Source organism: Ursus arctos, chromosome Y, assembly GCF_023065955.2.
Source record: "Ursus arctos isolate Adak ecotype North America chromosome Y, UrsArc2.0, whole genome shotgun sequence".
In the NCBI taxonomy this organism is placed as follows: domain Eukaryota; kingdom Metazoa; phylum Chordata; class Mammalia; order Carnivora; family Ursidae; genus Ursus; species Ursus arctos.
Window position 1 is genome coordinate 14,707,279 of NC_079874.1, and position 26,801 is coordinate 14,734,079.

Consider the following 26,801-nt stretch of genomic DNA (forward strand, 5'->3'; position numbering starts at 1 on the left):
ACCCATTGTGAGTGCTGTGTTGTAAGTGTGACTGTGTGTGTGTGTGTTCACGGGAAACCGTTGTGTATGCCTGTAAGAAAAAGTCGATGGGTGTTTGTGTGTGATTCTTGTGTATGTGTGTGTCGGTGAAACGTTTGTGAGTATGTTAGGGCAGTTCCAAGTGTTGATGGCTCTGCCGAGGTCCAGTGTGCGTACTGTGCTGTTAGTGTGACAGTGTGTGTGTGTGTGTGTGTGTGTTTGGGGAAACCCCACTCTGTCTCCCTGTAACAAAATGTTGATGGGTGTTTGTGTGTGTTTCTTCTGTATGTGTGTGTCGGGACCACGTTTGTTTGTATGTTAGGGCAGATTCAAGTGCCAGTGTGAATGCTGTGTTGTGAGTGTGATAGTGTGTGTGTGTGTGTGTTTGCGGAAACCATTGTGCATGACTGTAAGTAAAAGTCAATGGGAGTTTGTGTGTGTTTCTTGTGTATGTGTGTGTCGGGACAACGTTTGTGAGTATGTTAGGGCAGTTCCAACTGTTGATGGCTATGCCGGGGACCCAGTGTGAGTGCTGTGTTGTGCGTGTGATAGTGTCTGTGTGTGTGTGTGTGTGTGTTTTGCTGGATACCATTGTGTATGTCTGTAAGAAAAAGTCGTAGGGTGTTTTTGTGTGTTTCTTCTGCATGTGTGTTTCGGGACCACGTTTGTGAATATGTTAAGGTAATTCCAAGTGTTCATGGCTCTGCTGGAGATCCAATGTGAGTGCTCTGTCGTGAGTGTGCCTTTTGTGTGTGTGTGTGTGTGTGTGTGTGTGTTTGCAGGAAACCATTGTGTATGCCTGCAAGAAAAAGTCGATGGGTGTTTGTGTGTGTTATTTGTATATGTGTGTGTCAGGACCATGTTTGTGATTATGTTAAAGCAGTTCCAAGTGTTGACGGCTGTGTTGGAGACCCAGTGTGAGTGCTGTGTTGTGAGTGTGATAGTGTGTGTGTGTCTGTGTGTGTTTCCGAACCCCCTGTGTACGCCTGTAAGAAAAATTCCATGGGTGTTTGTGTGTGTTTCTTGTGTATGCGTGTGTCAGGAAAACGTTTGTGAGTATGTTAGGGCAGTTCCAAGTGTTGATGGCTCTGCCGAGGCCCAGTGTGAGTGCTGTGTTGCGAGTGTGACAGTGTGTGTGTGTGTGTGTGTGTGTGTTTTCGGGTTACCATTGTGTATGCCTGTATGAAAAAGTCGATGGGTGTATTTGTGTGTTCTTGCGTATTGTGTTTCAGATCCACATTTGTGAGTGTGTGAGGGCAGTTCCAAGTGTTCATGAGTTTGCTGGATATCCAGTGTGAGTGTGTGTTGTGAGTGTGACAGTGTGTGTGCGTGTCTGTGTGTGTGTTTGCAGGAAACCAGTCTGTATGCCTATAAGAAAAATTCGATGGGTGTTTGTGTGTGTTTCTTCTGTATGTGTGTGTCGGGACCACATTTGTGAATATGTTAGGGCAGTTCCAAGTGTTGATGGCTCTGCTGGAGACCCAGTGAGAGTGCTGTGTTGTGAGTGTGACAGTGTGTGTGTGTCTGTGTGTGTGTGTGTGTTTGGGGGAACCCCACAGTGTATGCTTCTAAGAAAAAGTCGATGGGTGTTTGTGTGTGTTTCTTGTGTATGTGTGTGTCGGGACCACGTATGAGAGTATTTTGTGGCAGTTCCAAGCGCCAGAGTGAATGCTGTGTTGTGAGTGTGGCAGTGTGTGTTTCTGTGTGTGTTTGTGTTGGCGGGAAAACATTGTGTATGCCTGTAAGAATAAGTCGATGGATGTTTGTGTGAGTTTCATGTGTATGTGTGTGTCGCGACCACATTTGTCAATATTTTAAGGCAGTTCCAAGTGTTGATGGTTCTGCTGGATACCCATTGTGAGTGCTGTGTTGTAAGTGTGACTGTGTGTGTGTGTGTTCAAGGGAAACCGTTGTGTATGCCTGTAAGAAAAAGTCGATGGGTGTTTGTGTGCGTTTCTTGTGTATGTGTGTGTCGGGAAAACGTTTGGGAGTATGTTAGGGCAGTTCCAAGTGTTGATGGCTCTGCCGAGGACCAGTGTGAGTGCTGTGTTGCGAGTGTGACAGTGTGTGTGTGTGTGTGTGTGTTTTCGGGTAACCATTGTGTATGCCTGTATGAAAAAGTCGATGGGTGTATTTGTGTGTTCTTGCGTATTGTGTTTCAGATCCACATTTGTGAGTGTGTGAGGGCAGTTCCAAGTCTTCATGAGTTTGCAGGATATCCAGTGTGAGTGTGTGTTGTGAGTGTGACAGTGTGTGTGCGTGTCTGTGTGTGTGTTTGCAGGAAACCAGTCTGTATGCCTATAAGAAAAATTCGATGGGTGTTTGTGTGTGTTTTTTCTGTATGTGTGTGTCGGGACCACATTTGTGAATATGTTAGGGCAGTTCCAAGTGTTGATGGCTCTGCTGGAGACCCAGTGAGAGTGCTGTGTTGTGAGTGTGATAGTGTGTGTGTGTCTGTGTGTGTGTGTGTGTTTGGGGGAACCCCACAGTGTATGCTTCTAAGAAAAAGTCGATGGGTGTTTGTGTGTGTTTCTTGTGTATGTGTGTGTCGGGACCACGTATGTGAGTATGTTGTGGCAGTTCCAAGCGCCAGTGTGAATGCTGTGTTGTGAGTGTGGCAGTGTGTGTTTCTGTGTGTGTTTGTGTTGGCGGGAAAACATTGTGTATGCCTGTAAGAATAAGTCGATGGATGTTTGTGTGAGTTTCATGTGTATGTGTGTGTCGCGACCACATTTGTCAATATTTTAAGGCAGTTCCAAGTGTTGATGGTTCTGCTGGATACCCATTGTGAGTGCTGTGTTGTAAGTGTGACTGTGTGTGTGTGTGTTCACGGGAAACCGTTGTGTATGCCTGTAAGAAAAAGTCGATGGGTGTTTGTGTGTGATTCTTGTGTATGTGTGTGTCGGTGAAACGTTTGTGAGTATGTTAGGGCAGTTCCAAGTGTTGATGGCTCTGCCGAGGTCCAGTGTGCGTACTGTGCTGTTAGTGTGACAGTGTGTGTGTGTGTGTGTGTGTGTGTGTGTTTGGGGAAACCCCACTCTGTCTCCCTGTAACAAAATGTTGATGGGTGTTTGTGTGTGTTTCTTCTGTATGTGTGTGTCGGGACCACGTTTGTTTGTATGTTAGGGCAGATTCAAGTGCCAGTGTGAATGCTGTGTTGTGAGTGTGATAGTGTGTGTGTGTGTGTGTTTGCGGAAACCATTGTGCATGACTGTAAGTAAAAGTCAATGGGAGTTTGTGTGTGTTTCTTGTGTATGTGTGTGTCGGGACCACGTTTGTGAGTATGTTAGGGCAGTTCCAACTGTTGATGGCTATGCCGGGGACCCAGTGTGAGTGCTGTGTTGTGCGTGTGATAGTGTCTGTGTGTGTGTGTGTGTGTTTTGCTGGATACCATTGTGTATGTCTGTAAGAAAAAGTCGTAGGGTGCTTTTGTGTGTTTCTTCTGCATGTGTGTTTCGGGACCACATTTGTGAATATGTTAAGGTAATTCCAAGTGTTCATGGCTCTGCTGGAGATCCAATGTGAGTGCTCTGTCGTGAGTGTGCCTTTTGTGTGTGTGTGTGTGTGTGTGTGTTTGCAGGAAACCATTGTGTATGCCTGCAAGAAAAAGTCGATGGGTGTTTGTGTGTGTTATTTGTATATGCGTGTGTCAGGACCATGTTTGTGATTATGTTAAAGCAGTTCCAAGTGTTGACGGCTGTGTTGGAGACCCAGTGTGAGTGCTGTGTTGTGAGTGTGATAGTGTGTGTGTGTCTGTGTGTGTTTCCGAACCCCCTGTGTACGCCTGTAAGAAAAATTCCATGGGTGTTTGTGTGTGTTTCTTGTGTATGCGTGTGTCAGGAAAACGTTTGTGAGTATGTTAGGGCAGTTCCAAGTGTTGATGGCTCTGCCGAGGCCCAGTGTGAGTGCTGTGTTGCGAGTGTGACAGTGTGTGTGTGTGTGTGTGTGTGTTTTCGGGTTACCATTGTGTATGCCTGTATGAAAAAGTCGATGGGTGTATTTGTGTGTTCTTGCGTATTGTGTTTCAGATCCACATTTGTGAGTGTGTGAGGGCAGTTCCAAGTGTTCATGAGTTTGCTGGATATCCAGTGTGAGTGTGTGTTGTGAGTGTGACAGTGTGTGTGCGTGTCTGTGTGTGTGTTTGCAGGAAACCAGTCTGTATGCCTATAAGAAAAATTCGATGGGTGTTTCTGTGTGTTTCTTCTGTATGTGTGTGTCGGGACCACATTTGTGAATATGTTAGGGCAGTTCCAAGTGTTGATGGCTCTGCTGGAGACCCAGTGAGAGTGCTGTGTTGTGAGTGTGACAGTGTGTGTGTGTCTGTGTGTGTGTGTGTGTGTTTGGGGGAACCCCACAGTGTATGCTTCTAAGAAAAAGTCGATGGGTGTTTGTGTGTGTTTCTTGTGTATGTGTGTGTCGGGACCACGTATGAGAGTATTTTGTGGCAGTTCCAAGCGCCAGAGTGAATGCTGTGTTGTGAGTGTGGCAGTGTGTGTTTCTGTGTGTGTTTGTGTTGGCGGGAAAACATTGTGTATGCCTGTAAGAATAAGTCGATGGATGTTTGTGTGAGTTTCATGTGTATGTGTGTGTCGCGACCACATTTGTCAATATTTTAAGGCAGTTCCAAGTGTTGATGGTTCTGCTGGATACCCATTGTGAGTGGTGTGCTGTAAGTGTGACTGTGTGTGTGTGTGTTCAAGGGAAACCGTTGTGTATGCCTGTAAGAAAAAGTCGATGGGTGTTTGTGTGCGTTTCTTGTGTATGTGTGTGTCGGGAAAACGTTTGGGAGTATGTTAGGGCAGTTCCAAGTGTTGATGGCTCTGCCGAGGACCAGTGTGAGTGCTGTGTTGCGAGTGTGACAGTGTGTGTGTGTGTGTGTGTTTTCGGGTAACCATTGTGTATGCCTGTATGAAAAAGTCGATGGGTGTATTTGTGTGTTCTTGCGTATTGTGTTTCAGATCCACATTTGTGAGTGTGTGAGGGCAGTTCCAAGTCTTCATGAGTTTGCAGGATATCCAGTGTGAGTGTGTGTTGTGAGTGTGACAGTGTGTGTGCGTGTCTGTGTGTGTGTTTGCAGGAAACCAGTCTGTATGCCTATAAGAAAAATTCGATGGGTGTTTGTGTGTGTTTTTTCTGTATGTGTGTGTCGGGACCACATTTGTGAATATGTTAGGGCAGTTCCAAGTGTTGATGGCTCTGCTGGAGACCCAGTGAGAGTGCTGTGTTGTGAGTGTGATAGTGTGTGTGTGTCTGTGTGTGTGTGTGTGTTTGGGGGAACCCCACAGTGTATGCTTCTAAGAAAAAGTCGATGGGTGTTTGTGTGTGTTTCTTGTGTATGTGTGTGTCGAGACCACCTATGTGAGTATGTTGTGGCAGTTCCAAGCGCCAGTGTGAATGCTGTGTTGTGAGTGTGGCAGTGTGTGTTTCTGTGTGTGTTTGTGTTGGCGGGAAAACATTGTGTATGCCTGTAAGAATAAGTCGATGGATGTTTGTGTGAGTTTCATGTGTATGTGTGTGTCGCGACCACATTTGTCAATATTTTAAGGCAGTTCCAAGTGTTGATGGTTCTGCTGGATACCCATTGTGAGTGCTGTGTTGTAAGTGTGACTGTGTGTGTGTGTGTTCACGGGAAACCGTTTTGTATGCCTGTAAGAAAAAGTCGATGGGTGTTTGTGTGTGATTCTTGTGTATGTGTGTGTCGGTGAAACGTTTGTGAGTATGTTAGGGCAGTTCCAAGTGTTGATGGCTCTGCCGAGGTCCAGTGTGCGTACTGTGCTGTTAGTGTGACAGTGTGTGTGTGTGTGTGTGTGTTTGGGGAAACCCCACTCTGTCTCCCTGTAACAAAATGTTGATGGGTGTTTGTGTGTGTTTCTTCTGTATGTGTGTGTCGGGACCACGTTTGTTTGTATGTTAGGGCAGATTCAAGTGCCAGTGTGAATGCTGTGTTGTGAGTGTGATAGTGTGTGTGTGTGTGTGTGTGCGGAAACCATTGTGCATGACTGTAAGTAAAAGTCAATGGGAGTTTGTGTGTGTTTCTTGTGTATGTGTGTGTCGGGACCACGTTTGTGAGTATGTTAGGGCAGTTCCAACTGTTGATGGCTATGCCGGGGACCCAGTGTGAGTGCTGTGTTGTGCGTGTGATAGTGTCTGTGTGTGTGTGTGTGTGTTTTGCTGGATACCATTGTGTATGTCTGTAAGAAAAAGTCGTAGGGTGTTTTTGTGTGTTTCTTCTGCATGTGTGTTTCGGGACCACGTTTGTGAATATGTTAAGGTAATTCCAAGTGTTCATGGCTCTGCTGGAGATCCAATGTGAGTGCTCTGTCGTGAGTGTGCCTTTTGTGTGTGTGTGTGTGTGTGTGTGTTTGCAGGAAACCATTGTGTATGCCTGCAAGAAAAAGTCGATGGGTGTTTGTGTGTGTTATTTGTATATGCGTGTGTCAGGACCATGTTTGTGATTATGTTAAAGCAGTTCCAAGTGTTGACGGCTGTGTTGGAGACCCAGTGTGAGTGCTGTGTTGTGAGTGTGATAGTGTGTGTGTGTCTGTGTGTGTTTCCGAACCCCCTGTGTACGCCTGTAAGAAAAATTCCATGGGTGTTTGTGTGTGTTTCTTGTGTATGCGTGTGTCAGGAAAACGTTTGTGAGTATGTTAGGGCAGTTCCAAGTGTTGATGGCTCTGCCGAGGCCCAGTGTGAGTGCTGTGTTGCGAGTGTGACAGTGTGTGTGTGTGTGTGTGTGTGTGTGTTTTCGGGTTACCATTGTGTATGCCTGTATGAAAAAGTCGATGGGTGTATTTGTGTGTTCTTGCGTATTGTGTTTCAGATCCACATTTGTGAGTGTGTGAGGGCAGTTCCAAGTGTTCATGAGTTTGCTGGATATCCAGTGTGAGTGTGTGTTGTGAGTGTGACAGTGTGTGTGCGTGTCTGTGTGTGTGTTTGCAGGAAACCAGTCTGTATGCCTATAAGAAAAATTCGATGGGTGTTTGTGTGTGTTTCTTCTGTATGTGTGTGTCGGGACCACATTTGTGAATATGTTAGGGCAGTTCCAAGTGTTGATGGCTCTGCTGGAGACCCAGTGAGAGTGCTGTGTTGTGAGTGTGACAGTGTGTGTGTGTCTGTGTGTGTGTGTGTGTGTTTGGGGGAACCCCACAGTGTATGCTTCTAAGAAAAAGTCGATGGGTGTTTGTGTGTGTTTCTTGTGTATGTGTGTGTCGGGACCACGTATGAGAGTATTTTGTGGCAGTTCCAAGCGCCAGAGTGAATGCTGTGTTGTGAGTGTGGCAGTGTGTGTTTCTGTGTGTGTTTGTGTTGGCGGGAAAACATTGTGTATGCCTGTAAGAATAAGTCGATGGATGTTTGTGTGAGTTTCATGTGTATGTGTGTGTCGCGACCACATTTGTCAATATTTTAAGGCAGTTCCAAGTGTTGATGGTTCTGCTGGATACCCATTGTGAGTGGTGTGCTGTAAGTGTGACTGTGTGTGTGTGTGTTCAAGGGAAACCGTTGTGTATGCCTGTAAGAAAAAGTCGATGGGTGTTTGTGTGCGTTTCTTGTGTATGTGTGTGTCGGGAAAACGTTTGGGAGTATGTTAGGGCAGTTCCAAGTGTTGATGGCTCTGCCGAGGACCAGTGTGAGTGCTGTGTTGCGAGTGTGACAGTGTGTGTGTGTGTGTGTGTTTTCGGGTAACCATTGTGTATGCCTGTATGAAAAAGTCGATGGGTGTATTTGTGTGTTCTTGCGTATTGTGTTTCAGATCCACATTTGTGAGTGTGTGAGGGCAGTTCCAAGTCTTCATGAGTTTGCAGGATATCCAGTGTGAGTGTGTGTTGTGAGTGTGACAGTGTGTGTGCGTGTCTGTGTGTGTGTTTGCAGGAAACCAGTCTGTATGCCTATAAGAAAAATTCGGTGGGTGTTTGTGTGTGTTTTTTCTGTATGTGTGTGTCGGGACCACATTTGTGAATATGTTAGGGCAGTTCCAAGTGTTGATGGCTCTGCTGGAGACCCAGTGAGAGTGCTGTGTTGTGAGTGTGATAGTGTGTGTGTGTCTGTGTGTGTGTGTGTGTGTTTGGGGGAACCCCACAGTGTATGCTTCTAAGAAAAAGTCGATGGGTGTTTGTGTGTGTTTCTTGTGTATGTGTGTGTCGAGACCACGTATGTGAGTATGTTGTGGCAGTTCCAAGTGCCAGTGTGAATGCTGTGTTGTGAGTGTGGCAGTGTGTGTTTCTGTGTGTGTTTGTGTTGGCGGGAAAACATTGTGTATGCCTGTAAGAATAAGTCGATGGATGTTTGTGTGAGTTTCATGTGTATGTGTGTGTCGCGACCACATTTGTCAATATTTTAAGGCAGTTCCAAGTGTTGATGGTTCTGCTGGATACCCATTGTGAGTGCTGTGTTGTAAGTGTGACTGTGTGTGTGTGTGTTCACGGGAAACCGTTTTGTATGCCTGTAAGAAAAAGTCGATGGGTGTTTGTGTGTGATTCTTGTGTATGTGTGTGTCGGTGAAACGTTTGTGAGTATGTTAGGGCAGTTCCAAGTGTTGATGGCTCTGCCGAGGTCCAGTGTGCGTACTGTGCTGTTAGTGTGACAGTGTGTGTGTGTGTGTGTGTGTTTGGGGAAACCCCACTCTGTCTCCCTGTAACAAAATGTTGATGGGTGTTTGTGTGTGTTTCTTCTGTATGTGTGTGTCGGGACCACGTTTGTTTGTATGTTAGGGCAGATTCAAGTGCCAGTGTGAATGCTGTGTTGTGAGTGTGATAGTGTGTGTGTGTGTGTGTGTGCGGAAACCATTGTGCATGACTGTAAGTAAAAGTCAATGGGAGTTTGTGTGTGTTTCTTGTGTATGTGTGTGTCGGGACCACGTTTGTGAGTATGTTAGGGCAGTTCCAACTGTTGATGGCTATGCCGGGGACCCAGTGTGAGTGCTGTGTTGTGCGTGTGATAGTGTCTGTGTGTGTGTGTGTGTGTTTTGCTGGATACCATTGTGTATGTCTGTAAGAAAAAGTCGTAGGGTGTTTTTGTGTGTTTCTTCTGCATGTGTGTTTCGGGACCACGTTTGTGAATATGTTAAGGTAATTCCAAGTGTTCATGGCTCTGCTGGAGATCCAATGTGAGTGCTCTGTCGTGAGTGTGCCTTTTGTGTGTGTGTGTGTGTGTGTGTGTTTGCAGGAAACCATTGTGTATGCCTGCAAGAAAAAGTCGATGGGTGTTTGTGTGTGTTATTTGTATATGCGTGTGTCAGGACCATGTTTGTGATTATGTTAAAGCAGTTCCAAGTGTTGACGGCTGTGTTGGAGACCCAGTGTGAGTGCTGTGTTGTGAGTGTGATAGTGTGTGTGTGTCTGTGTGTGTTTCCGAACCCCCTGTGTACGCCTGTAAGAAAAATTCCATGGGTGTTTGTGTGTGTTTCTTGTGTATGCGTGTGTCAGGAAAACGTTTGTGAGTATGTTAGGGCAGTTCCAAGTGTTGATGGCTCTGCCGAGGCCCAGTGTGAGTGCTGTGTTGCGAGTGTGACAGTGTGTGTGTGTGTGTGTGTGTGTGTGTTTTCGGGTTACCATTGTGTATGCCTGTATGAAAAAGTCGATGGGTGTATTTGTGTGTTCTTGCGTATTGTGTTTCAGATCCACATTTGTGAGTGTGTGAGGGCAGTTCCAAGTGTTCATGAGTTTGCTGGATATCCAGTGTGAGTGTGTGTTGTGAGTGTGACAGTGTGTGTGCGTGTCTGTGTGTGTGTTTGCAGGAAACCAGTCTGTATGCCTATAAGAAAAATTCGATGGGTGTTTGTGTGTGTTTCTTCTGTATGTGTGTGTCGGGACCACATTTGTGAATATGTTAGGGCAGTTCCAAGTGTTGATGGCTCTGCTGGAGACCCAGTGAGAGTGCTGTGTTGTGAGTGTGACAGTGTGTGTGTGTCTGTGTGTGTGTGTGTGTGTTTGGGGGAACCCCACAGTGTATGCTTCTAAGAAAAAGTCGATGGGTGTTTGTGTGTGTTTCTTGTGTATGTGTGTGTCGGGACCACGTATGAGAGTATTTTGTGGCAGTTCCAAGCGCCAGAGTGAATGCTGTGTTGTGAGTGTGGCAGTGTGTGTTTCTGTGTGTGTTTGTGTTGGCGGGAAAACATTGTGTATGCCTGTAAGAATAAGTCGATGGATGTTTGTGTGAGTTTCATGTGTATGTGTGTGTCGCGACCACATTTGTCAATATTTTAAGGCAGTTCCAAGTGTTGATGGTTCTGCTGGATACCCATTGTGAGTGGTGTGTTGTAAGTGTGACTGTGTGTGTGTGTGTTCAAGGGAAACCGTTGTGTATGCCTGTAAGAAAAAGTCGATGGGTGTTTGTGTGCGTTTCTTGTGTATGTGTGTGTCGGGAAAACGTTTGGGAGTATGTTAGGGCAGTTCCAAGTGTTGATGGCTCTGCCGAGGACCAGTGTGAGTGCTGTGTTGCGAGTGTGACAGTGTGTGTGTGTGTGTGTGTGTTGTTTTCGGGTAACCATTGTGTATGCCTGTATGAAAAAGTCGATGGGTGTATTTGTGTGTTCTTGCGTATTGTGTTTCAGATCCACATTTGTGAGTGTGTGAGGGCAGTTCCAAGTCTTCATGAGTTTGCAGGATATCCAGTGTGAGTGTGTGTTGTGAGTGTGACAGTGTGTGTGCGTGTCTGTGTGTGTGTTTGCAGGAAACCAGTCTGTATGCCTATAAGAAAAATTCGGTGGGTGTTTGTGTGTGTTTTTTCTGTATGTGTGTGTCGGGACCACATTTGTGAATATGTTAGGGCAGTTCCAAGTGTTGATGGCTCTGCTGGAGACCCAGTGAGAGTGCTGTGTTGTGAGTGTGATAGTGTGTGTGTGTCTGTGTGTGTGTGTGTGTGTTTGGGGGAACCCCACAGTGTATGCTTCTAAGAAAAAGTCGATGGGTGTTTGTGTGTGTTTCTTGTGTATGTGTGTGTCGAGACCACGTATGTGAGTATGTTGTGGCAGTTCCAAGTGCCAGTGTGAATGCTGTGTTGTGAGTGTGGCAGTGTGTGTTTCTGTGTGTGTTTGTGTTGGCGGGAAAACATTGTGTATGCCTGTAAGAATAAGTCGATGGATGTTTGTGTGAGTTTCATGTGTATGTGTGTGTCGCGACCACATTTGTCAATATTTTAAGGCAGTTCCAAGTGTTGATGGTTCTGCTGGATACCCATTGTGAGTGCTGTGTTGTAAGTGTGACTGTGTGTGTGTGTGTTCACGGGAAACCGTTGTGTATGCCTGTAAGAAAAAGTCGATGGGTGTTTGTGTGTGATTCTTGTGTATGTGTGTGTCGGTGAAACGTTTGTGAGTATGTTAGGGCAGTTCCAAGTGTTGATGGCTCTGCCGAGGTCCAGTGTGCGTACTGTGCTGTTAGTGTGACAGTGTGTGTGTGTGTGTGTGTGTGTGTGTTTGGGGAAACCCCACTCTGTCTCCCTGTAACAAAATGTTGATGGGTGTTTGTGTGTGTTTCTTCTGTATGTGTGTGTCGGGACCACGTTTGTTTGTATGTTAGGGCAGATTCAAGTGCCAGTGTGAATGCTGTGTTGTGAGTGTGATAGTGTGTGTGTGTGTGTGTTTGCGGAAACCATTGTGCATGACTGTAAGTAAAAGTCAATGGGAGTTTGTGTGTGTTTCTTGTGTATGTGTGTGTCGGGACCACGTTTGTGAGTATGTTAGGGCAGTTCCAACTGTTGATGGCTATGCCGGGGACCCAGTGTGAGTGCTGTGTTGTGCGTGTGATAGTGTCTGTGTGTGTGTGTGTGTGTTTTGCTGGATACCATTGTGTATGTCTGTAAGAAAAAGTCGTAGGGTGTTTTTGTGTGTTTCTTCTGCATGTGTGTTTCGGGACCACGTTTGTGAATATGTTAAGGTAATTCCAAGTGTTCATGGCTCTGCTGGAGATCCAATGTGAGTGCTCTGTCGTGAGTGTGCCTTTTGTGTGTGTGTGTGTGTGTGTGTGTGTGTTTGCAGGAAACCATTGTGTATGCCTGCAAGAAAAAGTCGATGGGTGTTTGTGTGTGTTATTTGTATATGTGTGTGTCAGGACCATGTTTGTGATTATGTTAAAGCAGTTCCAAGTGTTGACGGCTGTGTTGGAGACCCAGTGTGAGTGCTGTGTTGTGAGTGTGATAGTGTGTGTGTGTCTGTGTGTGTTTCCGAACCCCCTGTGTACGCCTGTAAGAAAAATTCCATGGGTGTTTGTGTGTGTTTCTTGTGTATGCGTGTGTCAGGAAAACGTTTGTGAGTATGTTAGGGCAGTTCCAAGTGTTGATGGCTCTGCCGAGGCCCAGTGTGAGTGCTGTGTTGCGAGTGTGACAGTGTGTGTGTGTGTGTGTGTGTGTGTGTTTTCGGGTTACCATTGTGTATGCCTGTATGAAAAAGTCGATGGGTGTATTTGTGTGTTCTTGCGTATTGTGTTTCAGATCCACATTTGTGAGTGTGTGAGGGCAGTTCCAAGTGTTCATGAGTTTGCTGGATATCCAGTGTGAGTGTGTGTTGTGAGTGTGACAGTGTGTGTGCGTGTCTGTGTGTGTGTTTGCAGGAAACCAGTCTGTATGCCTATAAGAAAAATTCGATGGGTGTTTGTGTGTGTTTCTTCTGTATGTGTGTGTCGGGACCACATTTGTGAATATGTTAGGGCAGTTCCAAGTGTTGATGGCTCTGCTGGAGACCCAGTGAGAGTGCTGTGTTGTGAGTGTGACAGTGTGTGTGTGTCTGTGTGTGTGTGTGTGTGTTTGGGGGAACCCCACAGTGTATGCTTCTAAGAAAAAGTCGATGGGTGTTTGTGTGTGTTTCTTGTGTATGTGTGTGTCGGGACCACGTATGAGAGTATTTTGTGGCAGTTCCAAGCGCCAGAGTGAATGCTGTGTTGTGAGTGTGGCAGTGTGTGTTTCTGTGTGTGTTTGTGTTGGCGGGAAAACATTGTGTATGCCTGTAAGAATAAGTCGATGGATGTTTGTGTGAGTTTCATGTGTATGTGTGTGTCGCGACCACATTTGTCAATATTTTAAGGCAGTTCCAAGTGTTGATGGTTCTGCTGGATACCCATTGTGAGTGCTGTGTTGTAAGTGTGACTGTGTGTGTGTGTGTTCAAGGGAAACCGTTGTGTATGCCTGTAAGAAAAAGTCGATGGGTGTTTGTGTGCGTTTCTTGTGTATGTGTGTGTCGGGAAAACGTTTGGGAGTATGTTAGGGCAGTTCCAAGTGTTGATGGCTCTGCCGAGGACCAGTGTGAGTGCTGTGTTGCGAGTGTGACAGTGTGTGTGTGTGTGTGTGTTTTCGGGTAACCATTGTGTATGCCTGTATGAAAAAGTCGATGGGTGTATTTGTGTGTTCTTGCGTATTGTGTTTCAGATCCACATTTGTGAGTGTGTGAGGGCAGTTCCAAGTCTTCATGAGTTTGCAGGATATCCAGTGTGAGTGTGTGTTGTGAGTGTGACAGTGTGTGTGCGTGTCTGTGTGTGTGTTTGCAGGAAACCAGTCTGTATGCCTATAAGAAAAATTCGATGGGTGTTTGTGTGTGTTTTTTCTGTATGTGTGTGTCGGGACCACATTTGTGAATATGTTAGGGCAGTTCCAAGTGTTGATGGCTCTGCTGGAGACCCAGTGAGAGTGCTGTGTTGTGAGTGTGATAGTGTGTGTGTGTCTGTGTGTGTGTGTGTGTTTGGGGGAACCCCACAGTGTATGCTTCTAAGAAAAAGTCGATGGGTGTTTGTGTGTGTTTCTTGTGTATGTGTGTGTCGAGACCACCTATGTGAGTATGTTGTGGCAGTTCCAAGCGCCAGTGTGAATGCTGTGTTGTGAGTGTGGCAGTGTGTGTTTCTGTGTGTGTTTGTGTTGGCGGGAAAACATTGTGTATGCCTGTAAGAATAAGTCGATGGATGTTTGTGTGAGTTTCATGTGTATGTGTGTGTCGCGACCACATTTGTCAATATTTTAAGGCAGTTCCAAGTGTTGATGGTTCTGCTGGATACCCATTGTGAGTGCTGTGTTGTAAGTGTGACTGTGTGTGTGTGTGTTCACGGGAAACCGTTGTGTATGCCTGTAAGAAAAAGTCGATGGGTGTTTGTGTGTGATTCTTGTGTATGTGTGTGTCGGTGAAACGTTTGTGAGTATGTTAGGGCAGTTCCAAGTGTTGATGGCTCTGCCGAGGTCCAGTGTGCGTACTGTGCTGTTAGTGTGACAGTGTGTGTGTGTGTGTGTGTGTGTGTGTTTGGGGAAACCCCACTCTGTCTCCCTGTAACAAAATGTTGATGGGTGTTTGTGTGTGTTTCTTCTGTATGTGTGTGTCGGGACCACGTTTGTTTGTATGTTAGGGCAGATTCAAGTGCCAGTGTGAATGCTGTGTTGTGAGTGTGATAGTGTGTGTGTGTGTGTGTTTGCGGAAACCATTGTGCATGACTGTAAGTAAAAGTCAATGGGAGTTTGTGTGTGTTTCTTGTGTATGTGTGTGTCGGGACCACGTTTGTGAGTATGTTAGGGCAGTTCCAACTGTTGATGGCTATGCCGGGGACCCAGTGTGAGTGCTGTGTTGTGCGTGTGATAGTGTCTGTGTGTGTGTGTGTGTGTTTTGCTGGATACCATTGTGTATGTCTGTAAGAAAAAGTCGTAGGGTGCTTTTGTGTGTTTCTACTGCATGTGTGTTTCGGGACCACATTTGTGAATATGTTAAGGTAATTCCAAGTGTTCATGGCTCTGCTGGAGATCCAATGTGAGTGCTCTGTCGTGAGTGTGCCTTTTGTGTGTGTGTGTGTGTGTGTGTTTGCAGGAAACCATTGTGTATGCCTGCAAGAAAAAGTCGATGGGTGTTTGTGTGTGTTATTTGTATATGCGTGTGTCAGGACCATGTTTGTGATTATGTTAAAGCAGTTCCAAGTGTTGACGGCTGTGTTGGAGACCCAGTGTGAGTGCTGTGTTGTGAGTGTGATAGTGTGTGTGTGTCTGTGTGTGTTTCCGAACCCCCTGTGTACGCCTGTAAGAAAAATTCCATGGGTGTTTGTGTGTGTTTCTTGTGTATGCGTGTGTCAGGAAAACGTTTGTGAGTATGTTAGGGCAGTTCCAAGTGTTGATGGCTCTGCCGAGGCCCAGTGTGAGTGCTGTGTTGCGAGTGTGACAGTGTGTGTGTGTGTGTGTGTGTGTGTTTTCGGGTTACCATTGTGTATGCCTGTATGAAAAAGTCGATGGGTGTATTTGTGTGTTCTTGCGTATTGTGTTTCAGATCCACATTTGTGAGTGTGTGAGGGCAGTTCCAAGTGTTCATGAGTTTGCTGGATATCCAGTGTGAGTGTGTGTTGTGAGTGTGACAGTGTGTGTGCGTGTCTGTGTGTGTGTTTGCAGGAAACCAGTCTGTATGCCTATAAGAAAAATTCGATGGGTGTTTCTGTGTGTTTCTTCTGTATGTGTGTGTCGGGACCACATTTGTGAATATGTTAGGGCAGTTCCAAGTGTTGATGGCTCTGCTGGAGACCCAGTGAGAGTGCTGTGTTGTGAGTGTGACAGTGTGTGTGTGTCTGTGTGTGTGTGTGTGTGTTTGGGGGAACCCCACAGTGTATGCTTCTAAGAAAAAGTCGATGGGTGTTTGTGTGTGTTTCTTGTGTATGTGTGTGTCGGGACCACGTATGAGAGTATTTTGTGGCAGTTCCAAGCGCCAGAGTGAATGCTGTGTTGTGAGTGTGGCAGTGTGTGTTTCTGTGTGTGTTTGTGTTGGCGGGAAAACATTGTGTATGCCTGTAAGAATAAGTCGATGGATGTTTGTGTGAGTTTCATGTGTATGTGTGTGTCGCGACCACATTTGTCAATATTTTAAGGCAGTTCCAAGTGTTGATGGTTCTGCTGGATACCCATTGTGAGTGCTGTGTTGTAAGTGTGACTGTGTGTGTGTGTGTTCAAGGGAAACCGTTGTGTATGCCTGTAAGAAAAAGTCGATGGGTGTTTGTGTGCGTTTCTTGTGTATGTGTGTGTCGGGAAAACGTTTGGGAGTATGTTAGGGCAGTTCCAAGTGTTGATGGCTCTGCCGAGGACCAGTGTGAGTGCTGTGTTGCGAGTGTGACAGTGTGTGTGTGTGTGTGTGTTTTCGGGTAACCATTGTGTATGCCTGTATGAAAAAGTCGATGGGTGTATTTGTGTGTTCTTGCGTATTGTGTTTCAGATCCACATTTGTGAGTGTGTGAGGGCAGTTCCAAGTCTTCATGAGTTTGCAGGATATCCAGTGTGAGTGTGTGTTGTGAGTGTGACAGTGTGTGTGCGTGTCTGTGTGTGTGTTTGCAGGAAACCAGTCTGTATGCCTATAAGAAAAATTCGATGGGTGTTTGTGTGTGTTTTTTCTGTATGTGTGTGTCGGGACCACATTTGTGAATATGTTAGGGCAGTTCCAAGTGTTGATGGCTCTGCTGGAGACCCAGTGAGAGTGCTGTGTTGTGAGTGTGATAGTGTGTGTGTGTCTGTGTGTGTGTGTGTGTTTGGGGGAACCCCACAGTGTATGCTTCTAAGAAAAAGTCGATGGGTGTTTGTGTGTGTTTCTTGTGTATGTGTGTGTCGAGACCATGTATGTGAGTATGTTGTGGCAGTTCCAAGCGCCAGTGTGAATGCTGTGTTGTGAGTGTGGCAGTGTGTGTTTCTGTGTGTGTTTGTGTTGGCGGGAAAACATTGTGTATGCCTGTAAGAATAAGTCGATGGATGTTTGTGTGAGTTTCATGTGTATGTGTGTGTCGCGACCACATTTGTCAATATTTTAAGGCAGTTCCAAGTGTTGATGGTTCTGCTGGATACCCATTGTGAGTGCTGTGTTGTAAGTGTGACTGTGTGTGTGTGTGTTCACGGGAAACCGTTGTGTATGCCTGTAAGAAAAAGTCGATGGGTGTTTGTGTGTGATTCTTGTGTATGTGTGTGTCGGTGAAACGTTTGTGAGTATGTTAGGGCAGTTCCAAGTGTTGATGGCTCTGCCGAGGTCCAGTGTGCATACTGTGCTGTTAGTGTGACAGTGTGTGTGTGTGTGTGTGTGTGTTTGGGGAAACCCCACTCTGTCTCCCTGTAACAAAATGTTGATGGGTGTTTGTGTGTGTTTCTTCTGTATGTGTGTGTCGGGACCACGTTTGTTTGTATGTTAGGGCAGATTCAAGTGCCAGTGTGAATGCTGTGTTGTGAGTGTGATAGTGTGTGTGTGTGTGTGTTTGCGGAAACCATTGTGCATGACTGTAAGTAAAAGTCAATGGGAGTTTGTGTGTGTTTCTTGTGTATGTGTGTGTCGGGACCACGTTTGTGAGTATGTTAGGGCAGTTCCAACTGTTGATGGCTATGCCGGGGACCCAGTGTGAGTGCTGTGTTGTGCGTGTGATAGTGTCTGTGTGTGTGTGTGTGTGTTTTGCTGGATACCATTGTGTATGTCTGTAAGAAAAAGTCGTAGGGTGTTTTTGTGTGTTTCTTCTGCATGTGTGTTTCGGGACCACGTTTGTGAATATGTTAAGGTAATTCCAAGTGTTCATGGCTCTGCTGGAGATCCAATGTGAGTGCTCTGTCGTGAGTGTGCCTTTTGTGTGTGTGTGTGTGTGTGTGTGTGTTTGCAGGAAACCATTGTGTATGCCTGCAAGAAAAAGTCGATGGGTGTTTGTGTGTGTTATTTGTATATGTGTGTGTCAGGACCATGTTTGTGATTATGTTAAAGCAGTTCCAAGTGTTGACGGCTGTGTTGGAGACCCAGTGTGAGTGCTGTGTTGTGAGTGTGATAGTGTGTGTGTGTCTGTGTGTGTTTCCGAACCCCCTGTGTACGCCTGTAAGAAAAATTCCATGGGTGTTTGTGTGTGTTTCTTGTGTATGCGTGTGTCAGGAAAACGTTTGTGAGTATGTTAGGGCAGTTCCAAGTGTTGATGGCTCTGCCGAGGCCCAGTGTGAGTGCTGTGTTGCGAGTGTGACAGTGTGTGTGTGTGTGTGTGTGTGTGTGTTTTCGGGTTACCATTGTGTATGCCTGTATGAAAAAGTCGATGGGTGTATTTGTGTGTTCTTGCGTATTGTGTTTCAGATCCACATTTGTGAGTGTGTGAGGGCAGTTCCAAGTGTTCATGAGTTTGCTGGATATCCAGTGTGAGTGTGTGTTGTGAGTGTGACAGTGTGTGTGCGTGTCTGTGTGTGTGTTTGCAGGAAACCAGTCTGTATGCCTATAAGAAAAATTCGATGGGTGTTTGTGTGTGTTTCTTCTGTATGTGTGTGTCGGGACCACATTTGTGAATATGTTAGGGCAGTTCCAAGTGTTGATGGCTCTGCTGGAGACCCAGTGAGAGTGCTGTGTTGTGAGTGTGACAGTGTGTGTGTGTCTGTGTGTGTGTGTGTGTTTGGGGGAACCCCACAGTGTATGCTTCTAAGAAAAAGTCGATGGGTGTTTGTGTGTGTTTCTTGTGTATGTGTGTGTCGAGACCATGTATGTGAGTATGTTGTGGCAGTTCCAAGCGCCAGTGTGAATGCTGTGTTGTGAGTGTGGCAGTGTGTGTTTCTGTGTGTGTTTGTGTTGGCGGGAAAACATTGTGTATGCCTGTAAGAATAAGTCGATGGATGTTTGTGTGAGTTTCATGTGTATGTGTGTGTCGCGACCACATTTGTCAATATTTTAAGGCAGTTCCAAGTGTTGATGGTTCTGCTGGATACCCATTGTGAGTGCTGTGTTGTAAGTGTGACTGTGTGTGTGTGTGTTCACGGGAAACCGTTGTGTATGCCTGTAAGAAAAAGTCGATGGGTGTTTGTGTGTGATTCTTGTGTATGTGTGTGTCGGTGAAACGTTTGTGAGTATGTTAGGGCAGTTCCAAGTGTTGATGGCTCTGCCGAGGTCCAGTGTGCATACTGTGCTGTTAGTGTGACAGTGTGTGTGTGTGTGTGTGTGTGTTTGGGGAAACCCCACTCTGTCTCCCTGTAACAAAATGTTGATGGGTGTTTGTGTGTGTTTCTTCTGTATGTGTGTGTCGGGACCACGTTTGTTTGTATGTTAGGGCAGATTCAAGTGCCAGTGTGAATGCTGTGTTGTGAGTGTGATAGTGTGTGTGTGTGTGTGTTTGCGGAAACCATTGTGCATGACTGTAAGTAAAAGTCAATGGGAGTTTGTGTGTGTTTCTTGTGTATGTGTGTGTCGGGACCACGTTTGTGAGTATGTTAGGGCAGTTCCAACTGTTGATGGCTATGCCGGGGACCCAGTGTGAGTGCTGTGTTGTGCGTGTGATAGTGTCTGTGTGTGTGTGTGTGTGTTTTGCTGGATACCATTGTGTATGTCTGTAAGAAAAAGTCGTAGGGTGTTTTTGTGTGTTTCTTCTGCATGTGTGTTTCGGGACCACGTTTGTGAATATGTTAAGGTAATTCCAAGTGTTCATGGCTCTGCTGGAGATCCAATGTGAGTGCTCTGTCGTGAGTGTGCCTTTTGTGTGTGTGTGTGTGTGTGTGTGTGTTTGCAGGAAACCATTGTGTATGCCTGCAAGAAAAAGTCGATGGGTGTTTGTGTGTGTTATTTGTATATGTGTGTGTCAGGACCATGTTTGTGATTATGTTAAAGCAGTTCCAAGTGTTGACGGCTGTGTTGGAGACCCAGTGTGAGTGCTGTGTTGTGAGTGTGATAGTGTGTGTGTGTCTGTGTGTGTTTCCGAACCCCCTGTGTACGCCTGTAAGAAAAATTCCATGGGTGTTTGTGTGTGTTTCTTGTGTATGCGTGTGTCAGGAAAACGTTTGTGAGTATGTTAGGGCAGTTCCAAGTGTTGATGGCTCTGCCGAGGCCCAGTGTGAGTGCTGTGTTGCGAGTGTGACAGTGTGTGTGTGTGTGTGTGTGTGTGTGTTTTCGGGTTACCATTGTGTATGCCTGTATGAAAAAGTCGATGGGTGTATTTGTGTGTTCTTGCGTATTGTGTTTCAGATCCACATTTGTGAGTGTGTGAGGGCAGTTCCAAGTGTTCATGAGTTTGCTGGATATCCAGTGTGAGTGTGTGTTGTGAGTGTGACAGTGTGTGTGCGTGTCTGTGTGTGTGTTTGCAGGAAACCAGTCTGTATGCCTATAAGAAAAATTCGATGGGTGTTTGTGTGTGTTTCTTCTGTATGTGTGTGTCGGGACCACATTTGTGAATATGTTAGGGCAGTTCCAAGTGTTGATGGCTCTGCTGGAGACCCAGTGAGAGTGCTGTGTTGTGAGTGTGACAGTGTGTGTGTGTGTGTGTGTGTGTGTGTTTGGGGGAACCCCACAGTGTATGCTTCTAAGAAAAAGTCGATGGGTGTTTGTGTGTGTTTCTTGTGTATGTGTGTGTCAGGACCACGTATGAGAGTATTTTGTGGCAGTTCCAAGCGCCAGAGTGAATGCTGTGTTGTGAGTGTGGCAGTGTGTGTTTCTGTGTGTGTTTGTGTTGGCGGGAAAACATTGTGTATGCCTGTAAGAATAAGTCGATGGATGTTTGTGTGAGTTTCATGTGTATGTGTGTGTCGCGACCACATTTGTCAATATTTTAAGGCAGTTCCAAGTGTTGATGGTTCTGCTGGATACCCATTGTGAGTGCTGTGTTGTAAGTGTGACTGTGTGTGTGTGTGTTCAAGGGAAACCGTTGTGTATGCCTGTAAGAAAAAGTCGATGGGTGTTTGTGTGCGTTTCTTGTGTATGTGTGTGTCGGGAAAACGTTTGGGAGTATGTTAGGGCAGTTCCAAGTGTTGATGGCTCTGCCGAGGACCAGTGTGAGTGCTGTGTTGCGAGTGTGACAGTGTGTGTGTGTGTGTGTGTGTGTTTTCGGGTAACCATTGTGTATGCCTGTATGAAAAAGTCGATGGGTGTATTTGTGTGTTCTTGCGTATTGTGTTTCAGATCCACATTTGTGAGTGTGTGAGGGCAGTTCCAAGTCTTCATGAGTTTGCAGGATATCCAGTGTGAGTGTGTGTTGTGAGTGTGACAGTGTGTGTGCGTGTCTGTGTGTGTGTTTGCAGGAAACCAGTCTGTATGCCTATAAGAAAAATTCGATGGGTGTTTGTGTGTGTTTTTTCTGTATGTGTGTGTCGGGACCACATTTGTGAATATGTTAGGGCAGTTCCAAGTGTTGATGGCTCTGCTGGAGACCCAGTGAGAGTGCTGTGTTGTGAGTGTGATAGTGTGTGTGTGTCTGTGTGTGTGTGTGTGTTTGGGGGAACCCCACAGTGTATGCTTCTAAGAAAAAGTCGATGGGTGTTTGTGTGTGTTTCTTGTGTATGTGTGTGTCGAGACCACGTATGTGAGTATGTTGTGGCAGTTCCAAGCGCCAGTGTGAATGCTGTGTTGTGAGTGTGGCAGTGTGTGTTTCTGTGTGTGTTTGTGTTGGCGGGAAAACATTGTGTATGCCTGTAAGAATAAGTCGATGGATGTTTGTGTGAGTTTCATGTGTATGTGTGTGTCGCGACCACATTTGTCAATATTTTAAGGCAGTTCCAAGTGTTGATGGTTCTGCTGGATACCCATTGTGAGTGCTGTGTTGTAAGTGTGACTGTGTGTGTGTGTGTTCACGGGAAACCGTTTTGTATGCCTGTAAGAAAAAGTCGATGGGTGTTTGTGTGTGATTCTTGTGTATGTGTGTGTCGGTGAAACGTTTGTGAGTATGTTAGGGCAGTTCCAAGTGTTGATGGCTCTGCCGAGGTCCAGTGTGCGTACTGTGCTGTTAGTGTGACAGTGTGTGTGTGTGTGTGTGTGTTTGGGGAAACCCCACTCTGTCTCCCTGTAACAAAATGTTGATGGGTGTTTGTGTGTGTTTCTTCTGTATGTGTGTGTCGGGACCACGTTTGTTTGTATGTTAGGGCAGATTCAAGTGCCAGTGTGAATGCTGTGTTGTGAGTGTGATAGTGTGTGTGTGTGTGTGTGTGCGGAAACCATTGTGCATGACTGTAAGTAAAAGTCAATGGGAGTTTGTGTGTGTTTCTTGTGTATGTGTGTGTCGGGACCACGTTTGTGAGTATGTTAGGGCAGTTCCAACTGTTGATGGCTATGCCGGGGACCCAGTGTGAGTGCTGTGTTGTGCGTGTGATAGTGTCTGTGTGTGTGTGTGTGTGTTTTGCTGGATACCATTGTGTATGTCTGTAAGAAAAAGTCGTAGGGTGTTTTTGTGTGTTTCTTCTGCATGTGTGTTTCGGGACCACGTTTGTGAATATGTTAAGGTAATTCCAAGTGTTCATGGCTCTGCTGGAGATCCAATGTGAGTGCTCTGTCGTGAGTGTGCCTTTTGTGTGTGTGTGTGTGTGTGTGTGTTTGCAGGAAACCATTGTGTATGCCTGCAAGAAAAAGTCGATGGGTGTTTGTGTGTGTTATTTGTATATGCGTGTGTCAGGACCATGTTTGTGATTATGTTAAAGCAGTTCCAAGTGTTGACGGCTGTGTTGGAGACCCAGTGTGAGTGCTGTGTTGTGAGTGTGATAGTGTGTGTGTGTCTGTGTGTGTTTCCGAACCCCCTGTGTACGCCTGTAAGAAAAATTCCATGGGTGTTTGTGTGTGTTTCTTGTGTATGCGTGTGTCAGGAAAACGTTTGTGAGTATGTTAGGGCAGTTCCAAGTGTTGATGGCTCTGCCGAGGCCCAGTGTGAGTGCTGTGTTGCGAGTGTGACAGTGTGTGTGTGTGTGTGTGTTTTCGGGTTACCATTGTGTATGCCTGTATGAAAAAGTCGATGGGTGTATTTGTGTGTTCTTGCGTATTGTGTTTCAGATCCACATTTGTGAGTGTGTGAGGGCAGTTCCAAGTGTTCATGAGTTTGCTGGATATCCAGTGTGAGTGTGTGTTGTGAGTGTGACAGTGTGTGTGCGTGTCTGTGTGTGTGTTTGCAGGAAACCAGTCTGTATGCCTATAAGAAAAATTCGATGGGTGTTTGTGTGTGTTTCTTCTGTATGTGTGTGTCGGGACCACATTTGTGAATATGTTAGGGCAGTTCCAAGTGTTGATGGCTCTGCTGGAGACCCAGTGAGAGTGCTGTGTTGTGAGTGTGACAGTGTGTGTGTGTCTGTGTGTGTGTGTGTGTGTTTGGGGGAACCCCACAGTGTATGCTTCTAAGAAAAAGTCGATGGGTGTTTGTGTGTGTTTCTTGTGTATGTGTGTGTCGGGACCACGTATGAGAGTATTTTGTGGCAGTTCCAAGCGCCAGAGTGAATGCTGTGTTGTGAGTGTGGCAGTGTGTGTTTCTGTGTGTGTTTGTGTTGGCGGGAAAACATTGTGTATGCCTGTAAGAATAAGTCGATGGATGTTTGTGTGAGTTTCATGTGTATGTGTGTGTCGCGACCACATTTGTCAATATTTTAAGGCAGTTCCAAGTGTTGATGGTTCTGCTGGATACCCATTGTGAGTGGTGTGTTGTAAGTGTGACTGTGTGTGTGTGTGTGTTCAAGGGAAACCGTTGTGTATGCCTGTAAGAAAAAGTCGATGGGTGTTTGTGTGCGTTTCTTGTGTATGTGTGTGTCGGGAAAACGTTTGGGAGTATGTTAGGGCAGTTCCAAGTGTTGATGGCTCTGCCGAGGACCAGTGTGAGTGCTGTGTTGCGAGTGTGACAGTGTGTGTGTGTGTGTGTGTGTTGTTTTCGGGTAACCATTGTGTATGCCTGTATGAAAAAGTCGATGGGTGTATTTGTGTGTTCTTGCGTATTGTGTTTCAGATCCACATTTGTGAGTGTGTGAGGGCAGTTCCAAGTCTTCATGAGTTTGCAGGATATCCAGTGTGAGTGTGTGTTGTGAGTGTGACAGTGTGTGTGCGTGTCTGTGTGTGTGTTTGCAGGAAACCAGTCTGTATGCCTATAAGAAAAATTCGGTGGGTGTTTGTGTGTGTTTTTTCTGTATGTGTGTGTCGGGACCACATTTGTGAATATGTTAGGGCAGTTCCAAGTGTTGATGGCTCTGCTGGAGACCCAGTGAGAGTGCTGTGTTGTGAGTGTGATAGTGTGTGTGTGTCTGTGTGTGTGTGTGTGTGTTTGGGGGAACCCCACAGTGTATGCTTCTAAGAAAAAGTCGATGGGTGTTTGTGTGTGTTTCTTGTGTATGTGTGTGTCGAGACCACGTATGTGAGTATGTTGTGGCAGTTCCAAGTGCCAGTGTGAATGCTGTGTTGTGAGTGTGGCAGTGTGTGTTTCTGTGTGTGTTTGTGTTGGCGGGAAAACATTGTGTATGCCTGTAAGAATAAGTCGATGGATGTTTGTGTGAGTTTCATGTGTATGTGTGTGTCGCGACCACATTTGTCAATATTTTAAGGCAGTTCCAAGTGTTGATGGTTCTGCTGGATACCCATTGTGAGTGCTGTGTTGTAAGTGTGACTGTGTGTGTGTGTGTTCACGGGAAACCGTTGTGTATGCCTGTAAGAAAAAGTCGATGGGTGTTTGTGTGTGATTCTTGTGTATGTGTGTGTCGGTGAAACGTTTGTGAGTATGTTAGGGCAGTTCCAAGTGTTGATGGCTCTGCCGAGGTCCAGTGTGCGTACTGTGCTGTTAGTGTGACAGTGTGTGTGTGTGTGTGTGTGTGTTTGGGGAAACCCCACTCTGTCTCCCTGTAACAAAATGTTGATGGGTGTTTGTGTGTGTTTCTTCTGTATGTGTGTGTCGGGACCACGTTTGTTTGTATGTTAGGGCAGATTCAAGTGCCAGTGTGAATGCTGTGTTGTGAGTGTGATAGTGTGTGTGTGTGTGTGTTTGCGGAAACCATTGTGCATGACTGTAAGTAAAAGTCAATGGGAGTTTGTGTGTGTTTCTTGTGTATGTGTGTGTCGGGACAACGTTTGTGAGTATGTTAGGGCAGTTCCAACTGTTGATGGCTATGCCGGGGACCCAGTGTGAGTGCTGTGTTGTGCGTGTGATAGTGTCTGTGTGTGTGTGTGTGTGTGTGTTTTGCTGGATACCATTGTGTATGTCTGTAAGAAAAAGTCGTAGGGTGTTTTTGTGTGTTTCTTCTGCATGTGTGTTTCGGGACCACGTTTGTGAATATGTTAAGGTAATTCCAAGTGTTCATGGCTCTGCTGGAGATCCAATGTGAGTGCTCTGTCGTGAGTGTGCCTTTTGTGTGTGTGTGTGTGTGTGTGTGTGTGTTTGCAGGAAACCATTGTGTATGCCTGCAAGAAAAAGTCGATGGGTGTTTGTGTGTGTTATTTGTATATGTGTGTGTCAGGACCATGTTTGTGATTATGTTAAAGCAGTTCCAAGTGTTGACGGCTGTGTTGGAGACCCAGTGTGAGTGCTGTGTTGTGAGTGTGATAGTGTGTGTGTGTCTGTGTGTGTTTCCGAACCCCCTGTGTACGCCTGTAAGAAAAATTCCATGGGTGTTTGTGTGTGTTTCTTGTGTATGCGTGTGTCAGGAAAACGTTTGTGAGTATGTTAGGGCAGTTCCAAGTGTTGATGGCTCTGCCGAGGCCCAGTGTGAGTGCTGTGTTGCGAGTGTGACAGTGTGTGTGTGTGTGTGTGTGTGTGTTTTCGGGTTACCATTGTGTATGCCTGTATGAAAAAGTCGATGGGTGTATTTGTGTGTTCTTGCGTATTGTGTTTCAGATCCACATTTGTGAGTGTGTGAGGGCAGTTCCAAGTGTTCATGAGTTTGCTGGATATCCAGTGTGATTGTGTGTTGTGAGTGTGACAGTGTGTGTGCGTGTCTGTGTGTGTGTTTGCAGGAAACCAGTCTGTATGCCTATAAGAAAAATTCGATGGGTGTTTGTGTGTGTTTCTTCTGTATGTGTGTGTCGGGACCACATTTGTGAATATGTTAGGGCAGTTCCAAGTGTTGATGGCTCTGCTGGAGACCCAGTGAGAGTGCTGTGTTGTGAGTGTGACAGTGTGTGTGTGTCTGTGTGTGTGTGTGTGTTTGGGGGAACCCCACAGTGTATGCTTCTAAGAAAAAGTCGATGGGTGTTTGTGTGTGTTTCTTGTGTATGTGTGTGTCGGGACCACGTATGAGAGTATTTTGTGGCAGTTCCAAGCGCCAGAGTGAATGCTGTGTTGTGAGTGTGGCAGTGTGTGTTTCTGTGTGTGTTTGTGTTGGCGGGAAAACATTGTGTATGCCTGTAAGAATAAGTCGATGGATGTTTGTGTGAGTTTCATGTGTATGTGTGTGTCGCGACCACATTTGTCAATATTTTAAGGCAGTTCCAAGTGTTGATGGTTCTGCTGGATACCCATTGTGAGTGCTGTGTTGTAAGTGTGACTGTGTGTGTGTGTGTTCAAGGGAAACCGTTGTGTATGCCTGTAAGAAAAAGTCGATGGGTGTTTGTGTGCGTTTCTTGTGTATGTGTGTGTCGGGAAAACGTTTGGGAGTATGTTAGGGCAGTTCCAAGTGTTGATGGCTCTGCCGAGGACCAGTGTGAGTGCTGTGTTGCGAGTGTGACAGTGTGTGTGTGTGTGTGTGTGTTTTCGGGTAACCATTGTGTATGCCTGTATGAAAAAGTCGATGGGTGTATTTGTGTGTTCTTGCGTATTGTGTTTCAGATCCACATTTGTGAGTGTGTGAGGGCAGTTCCAAGTCTTCATGAGTTTGCAGGATATCCAGTGTGAGTGTGTGTTGTGAGTGTGACAGTGTGTGTGCGTGTCTGTGTGTGTGTTTGCAGGAAACCAGTCTGTATGCCTATAAGAAAAATTCGATGGGTGTTTGTGTGTGTTTTTTCTGTATGTGTGTGTCGGGACCACATTTGTGAATATGTTAGGGCAGTTCCAAGTGTTGATGGCTCTGCTGGAGACCCAGTGAGAGTGCTGTGTTGTGAGTGTGATAGTGTGTGTGTGTCTGTGTGTGTGTGTGTGTTTGGGGGAACCCCACAGTGTATGCTTCTAAGAAAAAGTCGATGGGTGTTTGTGTGTGTTTCTTGTGTATGT